The following is a 26,804-nucleotide window of genomic DNA, read 5'->3' on the forward strand; positions in this document are numbered from 1 at the left end:
GACTTGGTTTTCTTGTGACAATGGTCTAGTGACTTTGAAATGTGCCATTACAGGGGTCGGTATTATTTGTGGATGTGTCTGTGGACTTCAATAGAGAAAAGCACTAGTGTACACTGCAGATGACACTGATAAATTCATCTAGCTCTGCCTGAACACATACACTTTGGGAAATTTATCACATCAAGAAAAAAATGGCATAAAATAAACTTTGACTAACATCGTACAGGCAATGAACAAATGTGGCCCAAATGTCAACAAGGCAATAGCTGTGGATGTTACATTCAGTCCACCTATTGAATGTGAGGTATAAATACAGAAAGGAGTTGACAGAAGGAACCTTGCTGTACACAGAATGGACCCATTAAAACAACACTCCACAGCAATGCATACATATGTATGTCACAGAGGGCAGTGGAGGCTAAATGTATTTTATCCGCCAAAGTCCTTTCAGGAAGATGAGATTCAGAAAAGTAGGGAAAATTAATATCTTTATTCTGAATATCATGTTTTCTTTTGCTTACCAATAAACAAAAACAAATACATAAAATAAAAACTGTATTCAGAGTACATCTTTTAAACTGAGAAAGTTAAGAAAAAGGTAAGTTGATAGCTCAAGAAAGTGATGAGAACAGAAGCAGGGTGGCAAGCTCCTGAAGAAACAGACACAAGTGAACTGGGAATGAGGTGGTGGGCTTTGAGTGAGAAACAAAACTAGGTAAGGAGCTCTCCAAAATCACTTAGCTCCCCCCAGTTATGCCCTATGGAAGTAAGGCAGTAAGTTTTACTTATTTCTATCATATCTGCAATAAAATCCAGGTACATAAAACAAGTGCCATAAATGAAAATTGTATACATTAGCTGGAGTATCTGCTAACTTGAAAGAAGCATGAAAGAGAAAACTAAGAGGAAGAAGACATCCCTCAGTGTAAGACAGGTAATGAAGAGGTAGTATCCATTCCAAATTATCAGGGATTTCTAGTACAAAATAAAAGCCTCCTACACCATTTTGAGAAGGAATGTACATTATTTCACAGTCCAACATGGTCAGTTCCACCAGTTATTTGGCTGAACTATGCTGCTCAGCATCAACTTCTCCACTAGTTGATGGTCTTTGAGGAAGGTGCATGGGTCAGGGTGGCCCAGACCAGAGTTCAAAGCTTGTAGAATCTTCATTTTAATCCATCTGATTTGGTGCTGATTTCTCTCCTGTATCAACTCTGACTCGTAGGTGAAAGAGCTTCCACGTTACATTCATAAGGTTTCTATCCTATGTGTGCACTCTGATGAATATTGAGGGCTGACTTGGATTGGACTTTCCACATTTGTTACACTCCTAAGGATTCTCTCCTGTGTGTTCTGTTACACCTGTAGAGATTTGTTATGCATCTGACTTTCCACATGTGTTGAACTCATAAGGATTTTCTCCTGTATGTGCTGTATGATGCCCATTGAGAACTGATTTCTTGGTGAACTTTACACATACATTACTTTCATGATTTCTCTCCTGTGTGTGTGTTCTCTAATGCTTCTTGAGATTTGACTTGGAGGCAAAAGAATGTCCACATTTGTTATAATTATATGGTTTCTTTCCTATGTGTGTTCTTTGGTGTTTGCAGAGATCTGACTTGCAGATGAAAGACTTTCCACAAATGTTACACTCATGTAGTTTTTCTCCTGTGTGTATTCTCTGAAGTTTTTGAAGATCAGGCCTCCATCTAAAAGACTTGCCACAGGTATTACATTCACATGGCTTCTCTGCTGTGTGTATTCTCTAATGGTTATTGAGGTTTGACTTGCCATTGAAAGACTTTCCACATGTATTACGTTCATATGGTTTTTCTCCTGTGTGTTCTCTGATGAAAAATGAGGTTTGAGTTCTGGGTGAAAGACTTTCACATGTGTTACATTCATACGGCTTCTCTCCTGTGTGTATTCTCTGATGTACATGCAAGGCTGATTGTGGTTGAAATACATGTCATATTTGTTACACTCATAAGGTTTGTCTCTCCTGTATGTTTTCTGATGTTTCTAGAGATATGATTTGCACTTAAAAGGCATTCCACATGTCTTACATTCATGTAGTTTTTCTCCTATGTGTTTTCTGATGTGCACTCAAGGCTGAATTGTGGTAGAAACACTTACCAGGTTTGTTACATTCATAAAGTTTCAATCCTGTTTGTGTTTTCTGATGTTTGCAGAGATCTGATATCCATTTGAAAGACTTTCCACATGTGTTACAGTCATATGGCTTTTCTGCTGTGTGTTCTCTGATGGTAATTGAAATTTGACGTGTAGGCAAAAGACTTTCCACATGTGCTACATTCATATGGTTTCTCTCCTGTGTGTGTTCTTCGATGAACATGCAAGGCCGAATTGTTGTTGAAAGGCTTGCCACATTTGTTACATTCATAAGGTTTCTCTCCCATGTGTATTCTCTGATGTTTGTGGAGATCTGACTTGCAGTTGAAAGACTTTCCACATGTGTTACATTCATATGGTTTCTCCCCTGTGTGTGTTCTTAGATGTAAAAGGAAGTTTGAGTTGGAGGAAAAAGACTTTCCACATGTATTACATTCATATGGCTTCTCTCCTGTGTGTGTTCTTTGATGAACATGCAAGGTTGAATTCTGTTTGAAAGACTTGCCACATTTGTTACATTCATATGGTCTCTCTCCTGTGTGTATTCTCTGATGTTTGTGGAGACCTGACTTGCAGTTGAAAGGCTTTCCACATGTGTTACATTCATATGGTTTTTCCCCTGTGTGTGTTCTCATATGACAATGGAGGTTTGAGGTGCAGGAAAAAGACTTTCCACATGTATTACATTCATATGGCTTCTCTCCTGTGTGTGTTCTTTGATGAACATGCAAGGCTGAATTCTGGTTGAAAGACTTGCCACATTTGTTACATTCATAAGGTCTGTCTCCTGTGTGTATTCTCTGATGTTTGTGGAGACCTGACTTGCAGTTGAAAGACTTTCCACATGTGTTACATTCATATGGTTTTTCCCCTGTGTGTGTTCTCATATGACAATGGAGGTTTGAGGTGCAGGAAAAAGACTTTCCACATGTATTACATTCATATGGCTTCTCTCCTGTGTGTGTTCTGTGATGTCTAAGGAAGGCTGATTTGTGGTTGAAAGACTTTCCACACATGTTACATTCATATGGTTTCTCCCCTGTATGTTCTCTGATGCACACTGACCTGTGCTTTCCATTTGAAAGACTTTCCACATGTGACACATTCATAAGGTTTCCTTTCTGTGTGTCTTCTCTGATACACAGCGAGGGATGAGTTTTACTTGAAAGACTTTCCACATGTGTTACCTTCATGTTATTTGTTTCCTGTGTGATTTCTCTAAGGCCTTCTGAGATCTGACTTCCTGTAAGTACATTCATTACATTCATAGTGCATCTCTCCTGTGTGAGTTTCCAGCTGCACAGTGAGGTCTGGTTTGAAGTGCAAAGATTTCCCACACTTTTTACATCTAAAGACCTATCTCTTTCCTCTATTGGGTTGCTACTGGTGATTACAACTTGCAACAGATGTGTGTCTGGACTTTCCCAGCACATTTCAATTAAGCCATCCACTTGCTGGACATCTAAAATGTTTAACAAAAAGGCAGAAAAAGTCATGACAGCATCCAAGCATTTCTTAGAGAACACACAGGTACAAGTGAAAATACTTCCTCCCATCCTGCTTACTAAAGATTTAAAAATAATAGTAGTAGGAATGGATTTATGAGAACTGCATTCATTTTCCCTTGATGACTTACTAAACAAATCCTGACACAGTCATGTTCTTTTCTGGTTCTTTAGTTTATATTGTTTCAATATTGGAAGAAATACTTAATAAAAAGCACTCCATAACTGACTTCTAATGCTTCCAAGGTAAGGATATATAATTGCTACTTTCTTACTTCCCTTCTTTCCCCCCCCCCCCCTTGGTATGTTTTAGGGCAGACTTGTTTCCTTTGGTTTTGCAACAATTATGGAAACTTCATGCTGTGCTACTTTCCTTCTGAACCCTTAGATTTGAAGACAGAAATGTGTTCTTTTATGAGAGAACTAAGGATATATAAAAGGATAAACTACCTGTCCCCTAACTAGGAGTGGTTCCCAAGAGTGAGGCTTTATGTCTATGCTTAACAAATCTCATTTCTCCCGGAAAATTCCACTTGGCATCTAGAGGAATTTTAAGTCTTTTCTTCAATATGTTCTACAAAATGCCTTTCAAATTCCTATTTTGATAGAGTTGCCTCCCAGAACCACAGCCCACATGGAAGACCCCAGGTCCCCAAACTCAAGTCATGTTATCTTCATTTGAAGCTTTGGTTCTGAATTCCAGGTTTGTCCTCCACCTATGACAAGCTTTGTTTTCACTTATCTGAGCCCTGCAAATCTGTTGTCCTCTTTAGTTGCTGGTGCCTCTTGCCTTCTAAATCAATAGAAAATGGGTCTCGTGTAAATTTTTCACTTCTTTTTTGTTTGTTTGGTTTGGAATGTTTAAATAGTCCCACACAGAATTCAGGATGCTCTGTCTACATTTACTGTTGATTCACTTGGCCTTTAGTCCAAAGAACTAGTTTTCTGCCATACCCAGTGTGGGGTCCTTAGCACACTAGGAGAACTATGAGCACCTGGAGAATGACAGATGCTAGTAGAAAACTGACTGTTTTATGAGTCCTTATCCTTAGCTTCAGTAAAGACGGGATTGTAGGTGTCTAACCTTCAGTAAAAATCCTATCAAAGACATGAAAAGTGCCTGTGTGCACTTATCTTATTGCCTTTTGATATCCTGAGTTTTAATGCTTAGAATATAACATGTTGATCAGTTCCTGTAATTCCCTTAAGCTATCCCTGGTATAATTTGATCATATGGAAGCACAGAAAGGAGAGACATGTTCTGTGAATCCTTGTCTGTCAGTTAAATTAATTCTCCCTCTCTTGTTGTTATTAAAAGTCTATGGAAAGATACTCCACAGGCCTGTGTTCATCCATTGTCCCAGTACCTGCAACACAGGAATCCAGAAGCTGGGACATGAATAAGAACATGTCAATAAGTTCTCCTCTTTTTAACATCCATGTCCAGTAAACACTGACTCACCTGTGATACTCTTGTGTGGGGCTTCTCCAAGCCATGGCTCTGCCCATTGTTCCAGCTTAACAATCACTTCAGGTTTAGGAACACAGTGCCCTGTTAATGGGAAATATAATAGAACACTGGACTGCTATCATGATCTTAAGACAGCAGTGTAGAGAAGGCTTCTCCTGAACCTATTTTCTCATTTTTCTTCAATTCTGTAGATGATCTTCTCCATAAATATGTGCTTTGGATTTTAAATACCAGCTTTAAATTGCTGAATTGCAAATTCATGTTTCCAATAGTGATGTATAGGAGATGGTATATCAACCTATATACTATATATCAAATTTGGAAAAGCATCACATAAAAATTAAATAATCCCTTAGTAAATATTATGTCTGATCTTATTTTTTTTCTCTGTCTCATCCAGGTAAAACTTCCTTTGTGGATCTCATCTCACAACTACACACATTTGTTTTTTTGTTTTTGTTCTCAAAATAGTGTACCTTTTTCAAAAAAAAAGGAATATGATTGTTTTATAGAAAACTTACAAAAATACTAGCACTTGTGACTTATTCAACTAATAAGCACTGAAGGAACACATGAATTATTAATAGATGTATGGAGGAGAAGATTTTAGAAATGGGCAGTCAAAACACAACTGAAAATATAGAACACCTAACCAACAAGAAAGTCTAGGAGCTAAACAGTGACTAGAGTCTTAATAAGACTTAAAGAAACAGAAACTGGGATGTACATTCATACAAGAGGCACTAATGAAGTCTGCAGAAGATAGCTCTGCAATGCTAGGAGCTGGCCTCAGGTGGAGAAGCTGTGGAAACTGCTGGAACCACTCAACACAGTCACACTGGCTCTGATCTATCTTCACTTTAAACCAGATACACTGAATCACCTGAGAAGCACTGTTTGGAGGGTGCTTCTCCCAACCATGACTCTGATATTTTCACCAGCTTCATAATTAACTCAGAGTTTGAAGCATAGTGCCCTGTTATTGTGTAAAAGTATAGAACTTTCATCAAATGACTTACTCAGCAGCTTGAAGAATGATGAGAGGATGGCCACAGGAATTGTGCAATCAAATTGAAGTTTTTGTTATGGGGAAGTGATGGTCCTAAAGGCTAGAATAGTACCTCTAAATAGTATTAAATCTAATACATATTCACCTATCTCTAAAGAACAAAGTCCTTGCTCCTGAGAATTAATATGACCTTTGCTCACCCAAGGACACCATGTTGCTATAGGTCTCCAGCATCACATCCCTGTACAGGGTCGTCTGAGCATCATCCAGGTCCTTCCACTCCTCCCAGCTGAAGTCCACAGACACATCCTCAAATGATACCAAGTCCTGTAATGGCACATTTCAAAAAGTCATTAGTCCTGAGTCATGAGAAAACCAAGGATGAAGATTTCATTCCTCTGCAAGTATGTTTCTGTCTTACATAAAATGGTTCTATACTAACATTAATTACTAAAACAAAGTTTCCTTTATCAATCAGGAAATGCTTTTGCTGCTAGCAAGGTAAACAAGATAAAAATTCTCTCCTAAGGAGCTAATCATCTCTACTAACAGCACCAGTTATAAATTAATGTCTAGCATCTGGCTCTCCTCAGAGCTCAGTCAGGAAATCACAAGGGGATACATACCATATTAGCAGACCTACAAAAATACAGTGTCGAGGTAAGTGTTAAAGGAAGTGACAGTACTCAAGAAACTGATTGTAATGACTTTGGCCATATAAGGGTTTACTTAGTTCTCAAAACAAAAGTTTTATGTACTCACTGTTGTTAGCATATGCCTAAAGATATGTATAGGTCCCCATTATACTTCATTCCTCAATAGTAAAGAACCAGTAACATTACCTATTATGATATCACAGACCTTCTACAATAGAGGATATAAATGACAGATAAATAAAATGTCTCTTGGTCAGACTCGTATTTTACTAGTTCCTCATAGAAGGATCAATGGGATATGGAGAAAGAAGAGACAGAATAGCTACTCCGAAGGCTGATATCTGTGGATCAAGGTTTCAAGCCAGCCAGGGCAAAAAAGGACATGAGGCTCTTATCTCCAGTTAACTCCTAGAAAATGAGAAGTGGGGCTTGGCTCAAGGACAGGGCAGTGGCCTAGAGCTGAAGAGCTCAGGGACAAGCCCTAGGTTCAGGTGTAGTATGGTAGCCTTGAGCTAAAGTACTCAGGGACAGCGCCCATGCCAAGTTCAAGCCCCATGACCCCCCCCCCACACACACACAAAAGTGAAAAACAGAATGTAAGAAAGTAGTGTAACTCCTCTTTAATATAGTATTAGAATTCCTAGCCAGAGCAATAAGGCAAGAAGCAAGCATAAAGGGGATCCAAATAGGGAATGAGGAAATGAAAACTCTCCCTCTTTGCAGATGACATGATTCTGTATTTAATGAACCCTATAGACTCCACTCCCAAGCTCCTTGAGCTGATTCAAATCTTTGGAAAGGTATCAGGGTATAAAATTAACCCTCTTTCAGGGTTTTAAAGTTTCCATCAAAAAGGTCCTTTACATTCTTAGTTAAGCTAATTCCTAGGTACTTTATTTTCTTTGAGGCTATTGCAAAAGGAGTAGCTTTCCTGATTGTTGCCTCATTCCTTTCACTGTTGGCATAGAGGAAGGCAGTTGATTTTTGAGGGTTTATTATATTCAGGAATGTTCCTTGGATTCCTAGTTTCTCCAGAGCTTTTAACATAAAGGGGTGTTGGATCTTGTCAAATGTCTTTTCTGCATCTATTGAGACAATCATGTGATTTTTGTACTTGCTCCTGTTGATGTGTTGAATTATATTAATCGATTTGCGTATGTTGAGCCAGCTTTGCCTCCCTGTGATGAATCCTGTTTGATCATAGTATATATATATTTTTTGATAAGTTGTTGTAGATGGTTGGCCAGTATTTTGTTGAGAAGTTTTGCATCGATGGTCATCAAAGATATAGGTCTATAGTTCTCTTTCTTTGATGAATCTCTTCATTTTCAATTTCGTTGAAGAGCTTGAGGAGTACTGGTGTGAGCTCTGCTTTGAAGACCTTATAGAATTCAGCTGTGAATCCATCTGGCCCTGGGCTTTTCTTAGGTGGAAGGTCTCTTATTGCCATTTCTATTTAAGTGCTTGAAATAGGCCTGTTTAGTTGGATTAGGTCTTCTTGGTTCAGTGTGGGCCAAAGACTTAAAAAGACTCTTCTCTGAAGAAGAAACAAAAATGTCCTATAGACACATGAAGAAATGCTCAACATCTCTGGCCATAAAAGAAACGCAAATCAAAACAACGCTAAGATTCCACCTCACTCCAGTTAGAATGGCCAGGATAAAGAAATCTATTAACAACAGATGTTGGAGGAGATGTGGCCAGAGGGATCACTACTACACTGTTGGTGGGAATGCAAACTCATTCAACCACTATGGAAAGCAGTATGGCAGTTCCTCAAAAGGCTAAACATAGGGCTTCCCTATGACCCAGCAATTCCACTACTTGGCATTTACCCAACCACCTAGAAACTAGGGCATACTAAATCCACTAGCACATCAATGTTCATTGCAGCATTATTCACCATAGCAAAGATATGGACCCAACCTAGATGTCCCTCAATTGATGAATGGATCCACAAGATGTGGTATTTGTACACAATGGAATTCTATGCTGCTGTCAGAAAAAACAGCTAATTGAATGGACCTCTAGGATATTGAAACAAAAGCCATATAAAGAATGATTGCTGTCCTTAAGGTGCTATGTTATCTCTCATCTCTTTTGCTGTTCCTTTGTTATCTCATATTGTAACAATATCTCACTTTGTTATCTGATATATTGGATACATTTGTATTTGGTTACTTGAAATTGGACAGGGAAGGGGGAAAACCAAGAGGGGAGGTGGAGGGGAGGGTAATGGGGACCAAGACATGTGGAAGGGTATCAATGTATGTGAATTAATGCACCTTCTTTCTGGCAAATATCATGTAACCCTTTTATTAATTACAATAAAAAATAAAAAAAGAAATACAAATCAAAAGAAAAAGAAAAAGAAAATTAACCCTCAAAAATCAACTGCCTTCCCAGCAACAACACAATATACGTTTTTCTCAGCAGCACATGGAACATTTTCCAAAATAGATCACATCTTAGGCCATAAAACAAACCTGGACAGATTCAGAAACACTGAAATTATTCCATGCACACTCTCAGACCACAAAGGCATCAAATTGGAACTGAACACACATCTCCACCAACGAAAACCCTGTAACTCATGGAGACTGAACAACACATTGTTGAATCACCAATGGGTCATTGAAGAAATCAGAACAGAAATCCAACAGTTTATGAAATTTAACAAAAAGGAGCACACAAAATACCAACTCCTTTGGGACACAGCAAAGGCAGTACTCAGAGGAAAATTTATAGCGCTGAGTGCCTACAAGTTGGAAAAATTGCAAACCAACAAGTTAATGTCTCACCTTAAGCTCCTGGAAAAAGAGCAACAAACCAACCCTAATCCCAGTAGAAGAAAGCAAATTATTAAAATCAAAGCAGAATTAAATGATTTGGAATCCAAAAAAACTATAGAAAGAATCAACAAAACAAGGAGTTGGTTCTTTGAAAAAATTAACAAAATTGACAAGCCCTTAGCAAATCTTACCAAAAAAAGAAGAGAGCATATCGAAATAAACAAAATCACAAATGAAAATGGTAATATCATGACAGAAATTACCAAGATCCAGAATATCATGAGGGAATACTTCTCAAACCTTTACGCCAACAAATTTGAGAATCTAGATGAAATGGATGAATTCCTAGCCAATATTAACATACCCACACTGAACCAAGAAGAACTAAGCCAACTCAACAGGCCTATTTCAAGCTCTGAAATAGAAATGGCAATTAAAGAACTTCCACCTAAGAAAAGCCCAGGGCCAGATGGATTCACAGCTGAATTCTATAAGGTCTTCAAAACAGAGCTCACACCAATACTCCTCAAGCTCTTCAATGAAATTGAAAATGAAGGTTCCTTATCAAACTCATTCTATGAAGCCAGTATAACCCTCATCCCCAAACCAGACAGAGATTCATCAAAGAAAGAGAACTATAGACCTATATCTTTGATGAACATCGATGCAAAACTTCTCAACAAAATACTGGCCAACCGTCTACAACAACTCATCAAAAAAATTATACACTATGATCAAACTGGATTCATCACAGGGAGGCAAAGCTGGTTCAACATACGCAAATCAATTAATATAATTCAACACATCAACAGGAGCAGGGACAAAAATCACATGATTGTCTCAATAGACGCAGAAAAGGCATTTGACAAGATCCAACACCCCTTTATGTTAAAAGCTCTGGAGAAACTAGGAATCTATGGAACATTCCTCAATGTAATAAAGGCTGTGTATGAGAAACCCACTGCTAGTATACACTTAATGGTGAAAATCTGAAGCCATTCCCTCTAAAATCAGGAACGAGACAAGGATGCCCACTCTCTCCACTACTCTTTAACATAGTACTAGAATTCCTAGCCAGTGCAGTAAGGCAAGAAGCAAGCATAAAGGGGATCCAAGTAGGGAAAGAGGAAATAAAACTATCCCTCTTTGCAGATGACATGATTCTGTATTTAAAGAATCCTATAGACTCTACTTCCAAGCTCCTTGAGCTGATTCAAAACTTTGGAAGAGTAGCAGGCTATAAAATCAACTGCCTTCCTTTACGCCAACAGTGAGAGGAACGAGGCAATAATCAGGAAAGAAACTCCTTTCACAATAGCCTCAAAGAAAATAAAGTACCTAGGAATTAGCTTAACTAAGAACGTAAAGGACCTTTTTGACGAAAACTTTAAAACCCTAAAAAAGGAAATTAAAGCAGAACTAAGGAAATGGAAAAACCTCCCATGCTCCTGGATTGGAAGAATCAACATTGTGAAAATGACAATCTTGCCAAGAGCTATCTACAAATTCAACACAATACCCATCAATATCCCAATGTCATTCTTTAAAGAAATAGAAGAGGCAATCAAAAATTTCATATGGAATAATAAAAGACCCCGTATATTCAAAAACACTCCTTAGCAGAAAGAACAGCACCAGAGGAATTTCAATTCCAAACTTTAGACTCTATTACAGAGCTATAATTATCAAAACAGCTTGGTACTGGCACAGGAACAGGCCTGAAGACCAATGGAATAGAACTGAGGACCCAGATATTAAACCACAGACCTATGGCCACCTAATCTTTGACAAGGGAGCCAAAAAAATAGAATGGAAGAAAGACAGCCTCTTCAAAAAGTTGTGCTGGCAGAACTGGTTAAGCACCTGCAGAAAACTGAAGTTGGATCCTTCTTTGTCACCTTGCACTAGAATTAACTCCAAATGGATCAAAGACCTGGAGGTAAAAGCTAACACACTGAAAACTTTACAGGAAGGAATAGGAGATACACTAGGCCTCCTTGGCACAGGTTGAAACTTTCTTAATAGGGACCAAGAATCACAACAAATCAGAGAAAGGCTGGATAAGCGGGACTGCATTAAACTGCAGAGCTTTTGTATGGCAAAGGACATAGCTAGTAAATTAATTAGGAAGCCTACAGAGTGGGAGAAAATCCTCACCAACCAAACAATGGACAAAGGCCTCATATCTAAAATATTATTAACAACTCAAAAAATTGAATCACTCCAAAACTAACCTCCAAAGTAACAACCATCCCATTAAAAAATGGGCCAAAGACTTAAAGAGAGTCCTCTCTGAAGAAGAAACAAAAATGGCCTATAGACACATGAAGAAATGCTCAACATCTCTGGTCATAAAAGAAATGCAAATCAAAACAACTCTAAGATTCCACCTCACTCCAGCTAGAATGGCCAGGATCAGGAAAACGAATAATAACAGATGCTGGAGGGGATGTGGCCAGGAGGGATCACTACTACACTGTTGGTGGGAGTGCAAACTCGTTCAACCACTATGGAAAGCAGTGTGGCAGTGCCTCAAAAGGCTAAACATAGAACTCCCCTATGACCCAGCAATTCCACTACTTAGCATTTACCCAACCATCCAGAAACAAGGACATACTAAATCCACTAGCACAACAATGTTCATTGCAGCACTATTCACCATAGCAAAGATATGGAACCAACCTAGATGTCCCTCAGTTGATGAGTGGATCAACAAGTTGTGGTATTTGTACACAATGGAATTCTATGCTGCTGTCAGAAAGAACGACATCACCCCATTTGTTAGGAAATGGAAAGACTTAGAAAAAATCATATTAAGTGAAGTAAGCCAGACTCAAGGGAACTTAGGCTCAATGGTTTCCCTCATTCGTCATAATCAGTAGAAACCTTGGGCTCTACTAGCAGAGATCTGCAATAGAGCAAAATCTTGATACATAAGGTCATATAATGTGAAACTAATTGAAAGGACCTCCAGGATATTGAAACAAAAGCCATATAATGAATGATTGTTGTCCTTAATGTACTATGTTGTCTCTCATCTCCTTTGCTGTCCCTTGGTTATCTCATATTGTTAAAGTATCTCACTTTGTTATCTGATATATTGAATTTATTTGTATTTGGATATTTGAAATTTGATAGGGAAGGGGGGGAAACCAAGACGGGTGGGGGAGTGTGGGGGGAGGGAAATGGTACCAAGACATGTGAAAGGGTATCAATGTATGTGAATTAATGCACCTTCTATCTAGTAACCCTTTTACTAATTACAATAAAAAAAAGGAAGAGAAAAAAAAAGAATCAACTGCCTTCCTCTATGCCAACAGTGAGAGGAAATAGGCAACAATCAGGAAAGCAACTCCTTTTGCAATAGCCTCACAGAAAATAAAGTACCTAGGAATTAACTTAACTAAGAATGTAAAGGACCTTTTTGATGAAAACTTTAAAACCCCGAAAAAGGAAATTAAAGCAGAACTAAGAAAATGGAAAAACCTCCCATGCTCCTGGATTGGAAGAATCAACATCGTGAATATGACAATCTTGCCAAGGGTTATCTACAAATCGAATGCAATACCCATCAATACCCTCATGTCATTCTTTAAAGAAATAGAAGACGCAATCCAAAATTTCATATGGAATAATAAAAGACCATGTCTAGCAAAAACATTTCTTAGCAGAAAGAACAGCGCAGGAGGAATTTCAATACCAAACTGTAGACTCTATTACAGAGCTATAATAATCAAAACAGCTTGGTATTGGCTCAAGAACAGGCCTGAAGACCAATGGAATAGAACTGAGGACCCAGATATTAAACCACAGATCTATGGCCAACTAATCTTTGACAAGGGAGCCAAAAAAAAAATAGAATGGAAGAAAGACAGCTTCTTCAACAAGTGGTGCTGGCAGAACTGGTTAAGCACCTGCAGAAAACTAAAGTTGGATCCTTCTTTGTCACCCTGCACTAGAATTAACTCCAAATGGATCAAAGACCTGAAGGTAAAAGCTAACACACTGAAAACTTTACAAGAAGGGATAGCAGACACACTAGGTTTCCTTGTCACAGGTCGAAACTTTCTTAATAAGGACCAATAAACACAACAAATCAGTGCAAGGCTGGATAAGTGGGACTGCATTAAACTGCCAGACTCAAAGGAACATAGGCTCAATGGTTTCCCTCATTTGCCATAATCAGTAGAATCCTTGCAGAGATTTACAATAGAACAAAATCTAGAGACATTAGGCCAAACAGTATGACATTAAATATAAGGACCTCCAGGATGAGGAAACAAAAGCCATATAATGAGTCACTGTTGTCCTTAATGCACTGTTATCTCTCATCTGTTGGTTATCTCATGTTGCTACAGTATTTCACTTTATTAACTGATATTTGGATATATGTGTATTTGGTTATTTGAAATTGGATAGGAAAGGGGGGAAAACAAGATGAGGGTGAGGGTGGGAAGGAGGGAAATGGGGACCAAGACATGAGAAAGGGTATCAATGTATGTGAAGTAATGCACCTTCCATCTGGTGAATGTAATGTAACACTTCTATTAATTACAATAAAAATATATTAAAAAAAGAGAAAAAAAGAAGATCTAGAATTCTGTAAGCTAAGCTTATGGGTAAATCTGGTAAGAGCTCAAAAGATCAGAATCTTGATAAAAATGTGCTAAGGTTTCAAATAGTAGCACAAGGGTTCTACTGGGACTCAATGTCACTTATGTGTTAACATTCCAATAAAGAACTTGACTACAAAAAAAAGAAGAGGTAGAAGTAGAGATTTTATTAGAATTTTTTAATTCAAAAATTAAAACGAAATGAAAGGAACTCTAGGATATGGAAATAAGAGTTTTATCTTGTTTGATTGTTGTTCTTGATATACTATGTTATTTCTCTTCTCTTTGTTTTTGCCCTTATGGTTAATCTCATGTTGTTACTGTAGCTGACTTTGTTAACGGGTATATTGTATATATGCTTATCTGTTTATTTGAAATAGGGAAAGGAAGGGGGAAAAACAAGATGATTGGGGTGGGGAGGGAAATGGGGACAAAACCATGAGAAGGGGTAACAATGTGCGAGAAGTAATGCACCTGCTACATGACAAATGTAACTTTAACCCCTCTATATATTATACCAACAATAAAATTTAAAAAATTGCAAGTAAAAAAAATTAAAAAAATGAAAAAAGAAAGTAGTGTAAGACATTTACTCCAGTAGGACAAAGGAAAATAAGAATAACATTTTCTTTTTAATGTGGTAGAAAATAAAACAAAATGAGAATTTATACCATGTTGAATCTCACTAAAAATAAAAAAAGAAAAACATGTCCACTCATCCTTCTACTGTAGCTATGCTTAACAGTACCAGAAATGAATTCTGATTCCTAGCACACAGAAAGAAATCTGACTCGAAAGGGTTAAAAAAGTATTGAATTCTCAATCTTCCATACAGAAGAACCATTGTAGTACTGTGCATTGAACATATTTGCAAATTAAGATAATTCATCAGCTTCACATTTGCATTACCAGAATGCTACACGAAATAGTTCTGCCAAGAATGGCAAAAGGTGCTAACTTAGATGTACTGATGGGATCTAGATGAGAGAAGTAGTAAATTTGTAGAGAAGAATAAAGGAGTAGCCACATACATACTCACATATATTCATCCCCACATACACACACATTAGTTTTCTTCTTTCTTTCTTCCTTCCTTCCTTTCTTTCTTCCTTCCTTCCTTTCTTTCTTTCTTTCTTTCTTTCTCTCTTTCTTTCTCTCCTTCTTTCTTTTTGTGGGTCATGTGGCGTGAACTCGGTCTGGGCGATGTCTCTGAGTTCTTCCGATTTCTTCAGCTCAAGGCTACTACCCTACCCCTGGGCGTAGGCTTTGTCCCTGAGCTCTTAAGCTCAAGGCTACTGCCCCATCCTTGAGTCAAGCCCCACTTCTCATTTTCTAGGGGTTAATTGGAGATAAGAATCTCAGGTCCTTTTGTGCTTGGGATGGGTTTGAACCTTGAAGCTCAGGTTTCAGCCTCCTTAATAGCTAGGATTATAGGTGTGAGCTAACAGGTGAGATCTGACAATTGAGTGTGAATTCTCCCCAGACAGGAATATCCACAAGTCTCTCACCTCCAATTAGCTAGCAAAAATCTAAAAGTGGAGCCATGGCTCAAGTGGGATAGTAGTAGGGACAGTGCATGGCCATAGGTTCTAGTTATAGGACTACCAGCACCAAAAGGACAGAGAGAAGGGCCAGGAGTGTGGCCTAGTGGTAGAGTGTTTGCCTAGCATGCACAAAGGCCTGGGTTCGATTCCTTGGTACCATGTACATGGAAAAAAAGCCAGAAGTGGTGCTGTAGCTCAAGTGTTAGAGCTCTAGCCTTGAGAAAGCCCAAGGGCAGTGCTCCAGTCCTGAGCCCAAGCCCAGGACTGGCAAAAAAAAAGAAAAAAGAAAAAAAAAAGAAAAGAAAAGGACAGAGAAAATTTTAGAAACACATTAAGTCAGATTTTGCTGGAAATACAATGACAACACAAACTTCAAATACTATTAGTAAATACAAAGGAAAAAATGAAAATTGTTAGACTCTCTGCATCTTGTTTTTATCCCATTCTTTGTGTAACTTTTCAGTATCTGCAGTATAGATGTGTTCCACTAACTCCTGAATACTTTCACTCATTAGAGCCTCATCAAGATGTTGCCACAACTGAGGGGCCAACCCATACTACTGAATTACTATCCTTTAGGTTTGTGAAGCGTGACACTTCTAATGTAATACAAGTCACTCTATTGTTGACTAGAACCATCACCTTGTGTACTTAGATACACAAAAGTTGGAAGCATTAAAATAATGTGAGTAGAGAAAATAAGAAAGCAGCATAACACTAAATGAGGTTAGACCTAATAGGATAGAATTAGAAGAAATCCATATCATTGCAGATGGTAACTTTATGGAGGGTAGTTGTTGTCCAGTGTAAGGTATAAAAGAAACAAAGTGAATCCAGAGATTTTCCTAAGACAAGGAAAACGGAAGAGTAAGGAGAAGTGGCCCATAATAGAACATTTGGAGAGGAAAGAAAGGTGTGTGTTTGGGGGGGGAGCAAATGCAGTGAGGAAGGTAAGGAAGGGTGAAAAGGAGGTAAGAAGGAAGGAGGACCAAAAGCCATATAATGAGTGATTGTTGTCCTTAATGTACTATGTTATCTCTCATCTCTTTTGCTGTCCCTTGGTTATCTCATATTGTTAGAATATTTCACCTTGTTATCTGATATATTTTATATATGCTTAATTGGTTATTTGAAATTGGACAGAGAAGGGAGGAAATCAAGATGAGCAGAGGGAAGGGGGGAGGGAAATGGGGGCCATGACATGAAAAAGGGTATCAAAACGGGGCCGGGAGTTTGGCCTAGTGGTAGAGTGCTTGCCTAGCATGCATGAAGACCGGGGTTTGAGTCCTCAGTACCACATACATAGAAAAAAGCCAGAAATGGTGCTGAGGCTCTAACCTTGAGGAAATCCAAGGACAGTGCTCAGGCCCTGAGCTCAAGCCCACGACTGGCAAAAAAAAAAAAAATAAAGAAAAAGAAAAAAAGGTATCAATGTTTGTGAAGTAAAGCCCCTTCTATCTGGTGAATATAATGTAACCCTTCTATTAATTATAACAAAAACTATATGGAAAAGATAAATAAAAATAAAAATATTGAAATGCTGTTCTAAAAAAAATAAGGAAGGAGGGTATTGTGAGGAAACTGATCATTTCTATCAACTTTTTTTTTTTTGCCAGTCCTGGGGCTGGAAATCAGAGCCTGGGCACTGTCCTTGAACACTTTTTGCTCAAGGATAGCACTCTGTCACTTGAGCTACAGCACCACTTTGGGCTTTATCTGTGTATGTGGTACTGAGAAATCCAACCCAGGGTTTCATGCATGCTAGGCAAGCACTCTACCACTAGGTGACGCTCTTCGTCTTTCAAAGTGGGTTTCTTAACAGTCCCTGACTTGGGTACAAGAGCAAGGACTCAATATTTGTGTACCCAATGCTATGGACATGGTATTGGAAATATAAACACAACTACATAGACATAAAAATTTAGGACTCTATAGACATAATGTCTTATTAATAGATTAATATGTATCTATGATATACAAACCCTCAGACTAATTTTAATTATATTATAAAATCTGTCAGTGATTGTATATAGAGATTCCCTTCTTGAATACTTGTTTGTTAAATACATCATCTGAAACATGATGTAAAAATCAATGTTAATAAATTCTTTTTTTTGCCAGTCCTGGGCTTGAACTCAGGGCTTAAGCACTGTCCTTGGACAGAGCTCTACCACTTGAGCTTCAGCACCACTTCCAGCTTTTTTTTTTTCTATGTACTGAGACCATATCAGCAAGTAAAGAAAGTAGAGGTGTGAGTAATTGAGACATCTATCTTCTTCACACTAGCAAATTATAAGCCAACTATGAAACTGAGGTGGTCCAATTTGCTCAGAGAGGCAGGGCCTCCTGCATAAGAGATAAAATTGGAGTAGTGACCTGCTCCATGTGCTTGCTTGCCAGATTTTTGCCTGTTGGCACAACCTTCTGCAGAAGTAAATTTTGCCTTGCTGAGCTCATTTTGAAATGGTGCCCTTATTCCTACACAACACCTAGATATCCCATGGAACTCACAGGACACATTGTTGAAAATGAAGTATACAGAGCTCAGAGTGTGGCCTAGTGATAGAGTGCTTGGCTAGCATGCACCAATCCCTGGCCTCCTTTCATTAGTATCTCATACACAGAAAAAGCTGAAAGTGGTGCTATGGCTCAAGTAGTAGAGCAGTAGACTTGAGAAAGTTCAAGGACAGTGTCCAGGCTCTGAGTTCAAGCCCCAGGACTGGTAAAAAGAGAGAAGAGAGAGAGAAAGAAAAAAAGAGAGAGAGAGAGAGAGAGAGAGAGAGAGAGAGAGAGAGAGAGAGAGAGAGAGAGAGAGAGAGAGAGGTGGAGGGAAAGAGGGAGGAAGAAAATGAACTAAACAACCTGTGAGTGGGATGAGAGGAAAAATCTGGGAAACACCAAAGGAAGGGTGACATTGTCCAAGGGGAAATCTACTGTTCATTTGAGTTATGCAATTATAACCCTTCTTTTTAATTTTTCAAATGTACAAGAACAATCAGAGAAGTAGAGAAAAAGAGAAAAAGAGACAGACAAGTAGAAAGACAGAGAAAAATAGAGAAAACTAGTGTGGCGGGCCACTTTAAAATAGAAAACGATTTCTAAAAAGGCCATAGACAATGTCTTCAAAATAATGCAGTCATGGGATTGACTACAGTTTAAGTAACTAACAAGTTTTTGGAGAAAAAAAATGCAAGATGATATAGTTTGTTGTACTTCCTACAGAAAATACATTCTATTTGAGGGTTAAGTGTGAATAGTCATTTAAGGATATGGGTTATTCAGATTTCTCTAACATGCAAAGATGTTTGGGACCAAACTAATTCAGTAACTCCAGAAAAAATATTGCTAACATGGTTTAACATCATTAAGGTAAGTTATTGTATGACTAATGAGGATTAGTTATACAAGATTTCAGACCAATTGCCAGCAAATCTTCACACTGTATAATAAATTACCATACTTACCTCCTGGGTGTCACTGGATCATATAACAAATGTATCTACTTTTTCTCACATAGATACACCAGAAACAAAGTTGAGATAAATTTGTTCTCAACTTACATTGACACTTAAGAGTTCATAATCTGCTAAATCTTCAACACTTCTTTACTTTCTTTATGAACATTTTCCTGAAGCTAAATCTTTTCTACTTTTCCATTTTAATTCTTGGATCCCATCAAAGTTCATAAAAAGCAAAGAAAGAAAAAGAAACTTACCAGGGATCCATTCATTTCCTTTTGCTGTTAGCAATGCAGAGAATATTCTGAAAGCACAGCTGGGAGAGAAGACAAATGAAGTGGAATCAGGAAAGTACCAATGTGGGTTTGTCCCAGATTTTCCTGCTTGAGACACTTCGCAGGTATATGTATATATATATATTTTTTGTGTGGGAGAGCTTTTCATGTCTCAAGTAAACACATTATATTCTCCAATAAAGATATATCTAAAGGGACTGGGAATGTGGTCTAGGGGTAGAGTGCTTGTTTCCCATGCACAAAGCCCTGGGTCAGATTCTTTGGTACCACATACACAGAAAAAGCTGGAAGTCATGCTGTGGCTCAAGGAGTAGAGCCCTAGCTTTGAGAAAGCTCAGGACAGTGAGTGCCCTGGCCTTAAGTTTAAGACCCACCACTGCCCCCCCCCAAATGTATCCACATTCCATTCACTGGTAGATATTATAAATGCCATTCATTTCTAGGTGAAGGAATAACTAGTGTTCCCTTAAAAAAAAAAAACTGAGTAAGGGGCTGGGAATGTGGCTTACTGGCAAAGTACTTGCCTAGCATGAAAGAAGCACTGGGTTCAATTCCTTAGTATCACATAAACAGAAAAGGCTGGATGTGGCACTGTTGTTCAATTGGTAGAGGGAAAAAAAACCAAACGAACACAAAGACAGTGCGCAGACCCTGCCTTCAAGGCCCAGGATTAGTAAAATAATAATAGTAATAATAATAATAATAATAATAATAATATAGATCCAACAAAAACATATGATGACTTCACCAAAATTAGGAATTACAGAAATGTACTTAGAAATATATGAGCTATTTTCCTGTTAAAGATATGACATAGGACTTCATCGGACAATTCACTGTACCTTCTGTTTTGGAACACTTAAGCACCATAAAGCATGTTTGTTACAACTCAGTATCCTGTGCTCTGGAAAGTAAAATCAATAACTGCTAGGGCCAGGGAGGCCAACTAGATCTTCCCCTCTGTGCTTCTCTGCCTCTGCTCTTTGGGACTGGTAAGAGTTCACAAGGGCAGTGTTCTTTCAGGATGGATACTCCTATTCAGAATCTGCCCTCCTTCAAATTTGCTAGGCTTACTTAATTCCAAAGAATACAAGTCCACCAGCCACTTCTCCAATATCCTGTATAGAGCTCCCCTGCCAGGTCATGTACAAACACATGTGAACTGGAGCCAGGAGTGCTAAGCAGGCTGCATGGGGTGCAGGGGTGGGTGGGGGGATGGTATTGTTAAGAGGAGCAGGGACTGGCGCCATCCAGAATGCCTAAGAGTTCCCAGCCCCATTGTGGAAGGTCAACAATGTTAAAGCAGCTCAGCCACCTTTGCCCTTCTAGGGAGGGGCGACCTTGACCTCCCCACCCCTCATGAGGAGGGATAACGGCTTGGGTGGGGGTGGGCCTGGTTTGTGTGGAGACCTGCCCAATTTGTGTGCCAACTCCAACTAAGGTGACACTCAGACACTGAGCTGTAACCCTATTGGCTACCTGCGTGTGGCTGGAGCTGGCTATGGTCCCTTTGTGTATGGGACTATCCCATTGGCCACCTGTGTGAGGCCAGTGAAGGGACCCCTTTCTTGAATTCCCCAAAATCCATCTCCTATAGGCATTTCCCATCTTCGTGACAAAGGAGGACTTGACCTAAGGCCGGGGATGTAAAATCCCTGATAACAGCTCAGATTACAAGACCAGTTAAACCAGATGGAGTTACCAGAATTCCTCCCCACCCTACCCCCCTGGTCTGCCAGGGAATTCCCTCCCCTTCCTTTGTCCTCAGAACAGTGCACCTGAAGCCCACCGAGATGATAGGTCTGTTCAAACAGCAAAGGTGTCAGTAGTTGCCCCAGCCATCAATCAACAATGCTGCATTCCATTGGCCATCTGTGTATGGCCAGCCCAACCACGTGGCTGGGAGTGGTTGCCCCAGCCATCAACCAACCATGTTGAATTCCACTGGCCACCTGTGTATGGCCAGCCCAACCACATGGCTGGGGCCTATAAAAGTAGCCTTTAAGATTAGGCCGGGTCGCTTTCTCGCTCACATCTTAGAAACGGCCCTGACCAATCAGTATGATTCTCGATGCTAGGCGCGAAATAAAACTATTTAACTTCCACTTTTGTGTCAGACTTGTTCCTTTGATCACGGACCCTAACAGCCAGGTTCCACCGCATGGGTGTTGTCCTTAGACAACTCCGGGTCAAAGTGTCAGCTCCCGAGTCTGCAGTGTGTCCCTGGCCGGTCAGTTCACCATCTACTTTCCCAACAAATTCACCTTTTTATGTGAGACTGTCTGTGCGTGGTGGACTCTGGTGGGACGTGGAATCCCCACCTCCTGACCCCATAACAGTATCTAGAAATGTTCCTAGGAGAAACAACACAGACCCCACAGATACCACTGCCTTCTCCCATGACTTGGCCGGCACACATCACCATCTCACTAAAGTTGTGTTGGGCCGGAGCAGAATCAGCCATGGAGTACACACGCAGGTCTCCTCAGCTCTTCTAGTCTGCACAGCCATCTGGCCTGCCTGCCACTCTTCTGCAGCCAGCTAGCTTCTTACAGCTGGAAGGACACTGATTCTGGCAGAACCAACTCTGTCAATGCAATCAAGTCCCCCAGGCACAGACACCCCAGACCGGAGGAACCCAGGCAGTGACTGCAGCCTCCAGGACACCCAGTTGCCATCTACTCACTTTTCAGGTCCCACGGTTCGCCAAGGCTCGACAGGTCCCCTTGCCACTGAGTCTCCAACACTCACAACTGTGAACTCTACTTCAGAAACTTCCTAGGAGCCAGGCACAGCGCCATGAACCAAAATTCCGGAGCAGAAAATGCTAAGAAGGGGCGAGGAGGTGCCTGTATAAGGAGGAGCCTGACAGAGCCCAGACTGTGGGGCTGGGTAGGGGAGACTACATTTCCCACAATGCATTGCGCCCCACAGAAGGAAGTGGGCGTGAAGGGGTGTTACCCAAAGTCTGGAGGTGCTAGGCTAGCTAGGGTTGAGTGGGGACTAAACCTTCTCACCTGAGGTAGGTGAGTTGAAGTACTTCCTGGAAATGCAGGTTTTCCTCTGTGAGAGTGTGAAACTCATTGCAACATGCCAATGGGAAACTAGCAAGAATGAGCAAAGATATTCTCTACCATTTCAACCTCAGCACCAGCACACAGGACTTCCCAATAAACTGTTCATAAATTTAGTAATGGTGCTGTGTCTCAAGGGGAAGAATGCTAGCGTTGAGTACTAAGAGGCTCAGAGACATCACCCAGGCCCTGAAGTCAGACACACATTCTCTCTCTCTCTCTCTCTCTCTCTCTCTCTCTCTCTCTCTCTCTCTCTCTCTCTCTCTCTCTCTCTCTCTCTCTCTCTCTCTCTCTCTCTCACACACACACACACACACACACGCACACACACACACCACAGAAAAGGATTTTAAGCCAATTCCTCTCCTGGTCACAGGGGCATGAGTAAACTAGTATGTGGAGTTGAGGAACTCTTTTCTCCTACATCTGGTCTCTGAATCTAAAATAAAGTTTAACCTAAATATCTACAACTATGGAATGCTCGTTGGTGGCTAGTGGTCTAGATGGCACTGTCTTCATAAACCTAAAATTGCATTCATCAGTGTTATCCTGTCATGAAAAACTCATTATTTTCAGAATAAAAGATTGGTCATTCCTTATCTTCTCGGTGATTTTATTTCCCTTTTAATACTATGAGGTCATTTTGGCTCATGTGGACAATTCGCATCTATAACAAAACACTTCGTCAGTGAGGATCCAGTCAGGTCTTAATTGAATGATTTATTTCCCTACCATACCATATCTTTTTGGAAAGAAATGACACAGGCAGGATGTGTTATATGACTAGGAAATAGAGCATTGAGAGAATTACAGATTGATACTAGCCTAGGTAAACAGTTCTAGAGCTCTGGCTTCCACACAATCCTACACACAAATGGGGTTAGGTTACAGACATTCTTTCCTCTCCTGAATCACTGAAAGTTTTCATCCTACTTGGAAATGGCTTTGGGCCAATCTTCCTTCACTGTCCAGGAAGATGACCCTGTGGGGGTTCTTCTTTATCTATGGATATGCAAAGATGTATTCAATGAATTCCTACCTGCCGAGGCCTACCGGCAGCAAATTGGGGTTCCTGAAATAGAGGGCAGGAACTGGAAAAAATAGAAGAGAGACAAACACATGGGGTCCGGGAGGTCTGCCGCCCAGGTAAAAACTGCAGCCTCGTTTATTGTCAACTCCAGGCTTATATCCCTTGTTGAAACCAGGGAACTTCCAGCTGTTACATTCATATGGTAAATCTCAGGTCATTTAAACAGAATAAGGCCATAAAACAATAAGACAAAAAAGCCATTGTCTGATGCAACTCAAGGTACAATTTGATTCCACTCTGGCTCCCAATACCTACCTTCTCAGTTTAAGAGGCAGCCTATTAGATATTATCACCCTCTGTTGTGCTTTGGCTGGAGTCCCTTTGCCAATGTTCTAGGATGACTGTAGGATCAGCATAGTCCCTTCTTTCCTTCCTTGTCATGGTTGTAGGTTTGGCATGCTGGAAATTTTTCTAGCAACCCTATTTTAGATATAGTTAAAACAAAACAAAACAAAACACATTATATATTCAGTCCTTTCCCCAAATTAGATGATGTAGCCTACATTAGCCCCCACCCCTGGTCCTGAAACTGCAGGTACCTCTAGCCTTCAGCATCATCGGGGGAATGTTGTCTGTCCAGCTCTGATCATATTTGTTGACATTTCTTCTCCCCCATGTGTTATCTCTGATATCCAATGACAGCTGCAGAAGTGCTCCCGCCCCGATTGTTCCAGCATGTGACCTAATGAAATTTTTATGAAAATTCCTCATGAAAACTCTTTCTGTAAATTAGCATGCTTGCTGGCAAAACTGCCTCACCACTTGTGTGTGGTTTTTACCTTTATATACCCTGCCTTACTAGGAGACAGAGCTGCCCTTTGTTCTGAGACTTCCTTGGGATTCCAGGACAGGACACTTGCTGGCTGGCCTGCAATAAACTCTTTTGTCATTTTTTAAAAAAATGAGTCATGGGGATTGAACTTGGTGTGGGAGCCTGTTGCTGAGCTCTTCAGCTCAAGGGACTACTGCTCTAAACTTGGGCCTGGGAATTGTCCCTGAGCTCTTCAGCTCAAGGCTACCACCCTACTCTTGAGCTAAGCCTCACTTCCCATTATCTAGAGGTTAATTGGAGATGAGAGTCTCAGGTTCTCCTCCCTTCCCTATCCAATTTCAAATAACCAAATACAAATATATCCAATATATGAGGGGGTGGTGGGAAGGGTAATGGGGACCAAGACATGTGAAAGGGTATTAATGTATGTGAGTTAATGCACCTTCTATCTGGCAAATATCATGTAACCCTTTTATTAATTACAATAAAAAATATCAAAAAATAATTTTTTTAAAAAAAAGAGTCTCAGGTTCTTTTGTGCTGGGGCCTTCATCCTCAGATCTCAGCCTCTTGAATAGCTAGGATCACAGGTGTGAGCCACTGCGCCTGACTTGTCTTCTTTAACCATGCCTCTTGGGACTACTGAACTCCAAGGTTATTTCATTTTGTCAAGAGGAATTCTGCTATTATGAGGTCAAAGGAATTGGGAACTACTCTTGCCATGGCTCCTTTCTGAAACTGCTAAGTAGAGTAGTTGCTTTCATGGACAGCTATGGGAAGAAGAACTCTACATTGTTTATTTCATTGAGATAATTCAAGATACTTCCTGGAAGGTCAACTCCAATTATTGTTTTGTGAGCTGTGGTAGGTTGTTTCTTTGAAGAATTATTTTATCACTTTATGAAATTATGGGCCAAAAGGATGGATATTAGCATAGGAATATGTGATAGCTGTGGCATCTGCCCCAGTGCTGTCTGTGTCTGTGTCTTCTCATTTGCATGTTTCCTTTATCGCTGTGCTTAGAGTTTTAGGAATGTACCTGGTTTTGAAGAACTGTAATTTTAGTTTGCCTGAGTTTACCTCTTCTCACAGATCAGCATTGTCTCCCTAGAGCATTGCCCTGCTCATGGTGTAGCTTCACTTTCTCAGTGATATCAAGCTCCTTCCAGCAGCTTGAAGGTGGTTTCCATGCCTGCACAGATGGTCTCCAGAACTTCCTACATTACCAATTGGTGGACTTTCAGGACTTTCAGGACTTTGTGGAAGGTCCATGATAACACCCAGAAGCCTCGCCCCAGGAGTTGTGATGCACTGGCTTAAGGCATCACCCTGAACTCATGGCTCTGTGCCAAGTGGATGCGTGTTTCCTTTAGCATGCCTGATAGGGGTGGGGAGATATGCTTTTCTTCATCCTGCAATAAATGACCTTAGAGCTGGAAAGATTTCATTTTAGAATAGGATATATGCAAGTCTCTCATTAATATAGGAAAAGAAAAACACTCATAGCAACCTTGCTCTCCTACAGAAATCATGTTAATGGACTACTAACATGTAAATTCAGCATTTTAACCTAACCCACCCACCCCAATGGATAAAGCATTGCATTTCATGCTTTTTCTTCCCCTTTTAGTATGCAGTCTTCTTTGTCCCAGAGTGCAACAGTGAGTAGCATTTTCTTTGACTGGAGTTCATACCAGTGGGTGGATCTAGACATTTGAGATAAAGATATACAGCCTAGAAAATGACCACATGCCCAGCTCTCTTGGAGGGGCAGGGGAAGGGCTCAGGAAAGGCAAGACTTCCTCAGAGTGTCACAAGTGAGAGGAGAGCAAATCAGGGCCGGCTGAGAATCCAGGCTGTGCTGTGGGTTTATGTCTGATATTCACACCAATCAGCTGGGTACCTGTCTCAAACTGGGAGGTGCCATTGCTGCTGGGGTCTCTGGTAGAAGCCTGGCAACTGCATGGAAGAACTGCCTTGATTCCAAGTCCTCCTCAAGGACACATGGCTGCCCCAGGCCCCACACCTCCCCGGCAGCCTTCATTATTCTGTTCAATTCCAAGGAGCCCATTTGCCAAAACATTGAGGACTACCCTGTGACCCCAATGAAGAAAGTGGGGTGGGTGGAGCCCAAGCCACACAGTCTAGTCACAGGTGGCTGTGTGGAAGTTTGTGGGATGCCAGCCCCGGCTTCCCTGACTTCTACTTCTCCCACCTTTCCCTGTTGGTCCAGGCACTTAACTTGATTGCAGGCTTCCTCAGGAGAGGGCTCCCCTTGGTGGTCCTGGTCAGAAAACCTGTCCTGTGGGGAGGCTCCAACTCCATGGACAGTTTGGAGCTAAGACAGAGAGTAGCTGTGAGGATAACAGGCTCTACACTGGGGCT

General features: G+C 40.3%; 1 pseudogene; it reads right to left on the reverse strand.

The window, feature by feature from the left end:
• Positions 1 to 1,378: 1,378 nt before the first annotated feature.
• On the reverse strand, positions 1,379 to 26,490 carry LOC150063136 (uncharacterized; annotated as a pseudogene).
• Positions 26,491 to 26,804: the final 314 nt, after the last annotated feature.

This window comes from Megascapheus bottae, chromosome 5 (assembly GCF_031878675.1).
Source record: "Megascapheus bottae isolate mThoBot1 chromosome 5, mThoBot2.hap1, whole genome shotgun sequence".
Taxonomy (NCBI): domain Eukaryota; kingdom Metazoa; phylum Chordata; class Mammalia; order Rodentia; family Geomyidae; genus Megascapheus; species Megascapheus bottae.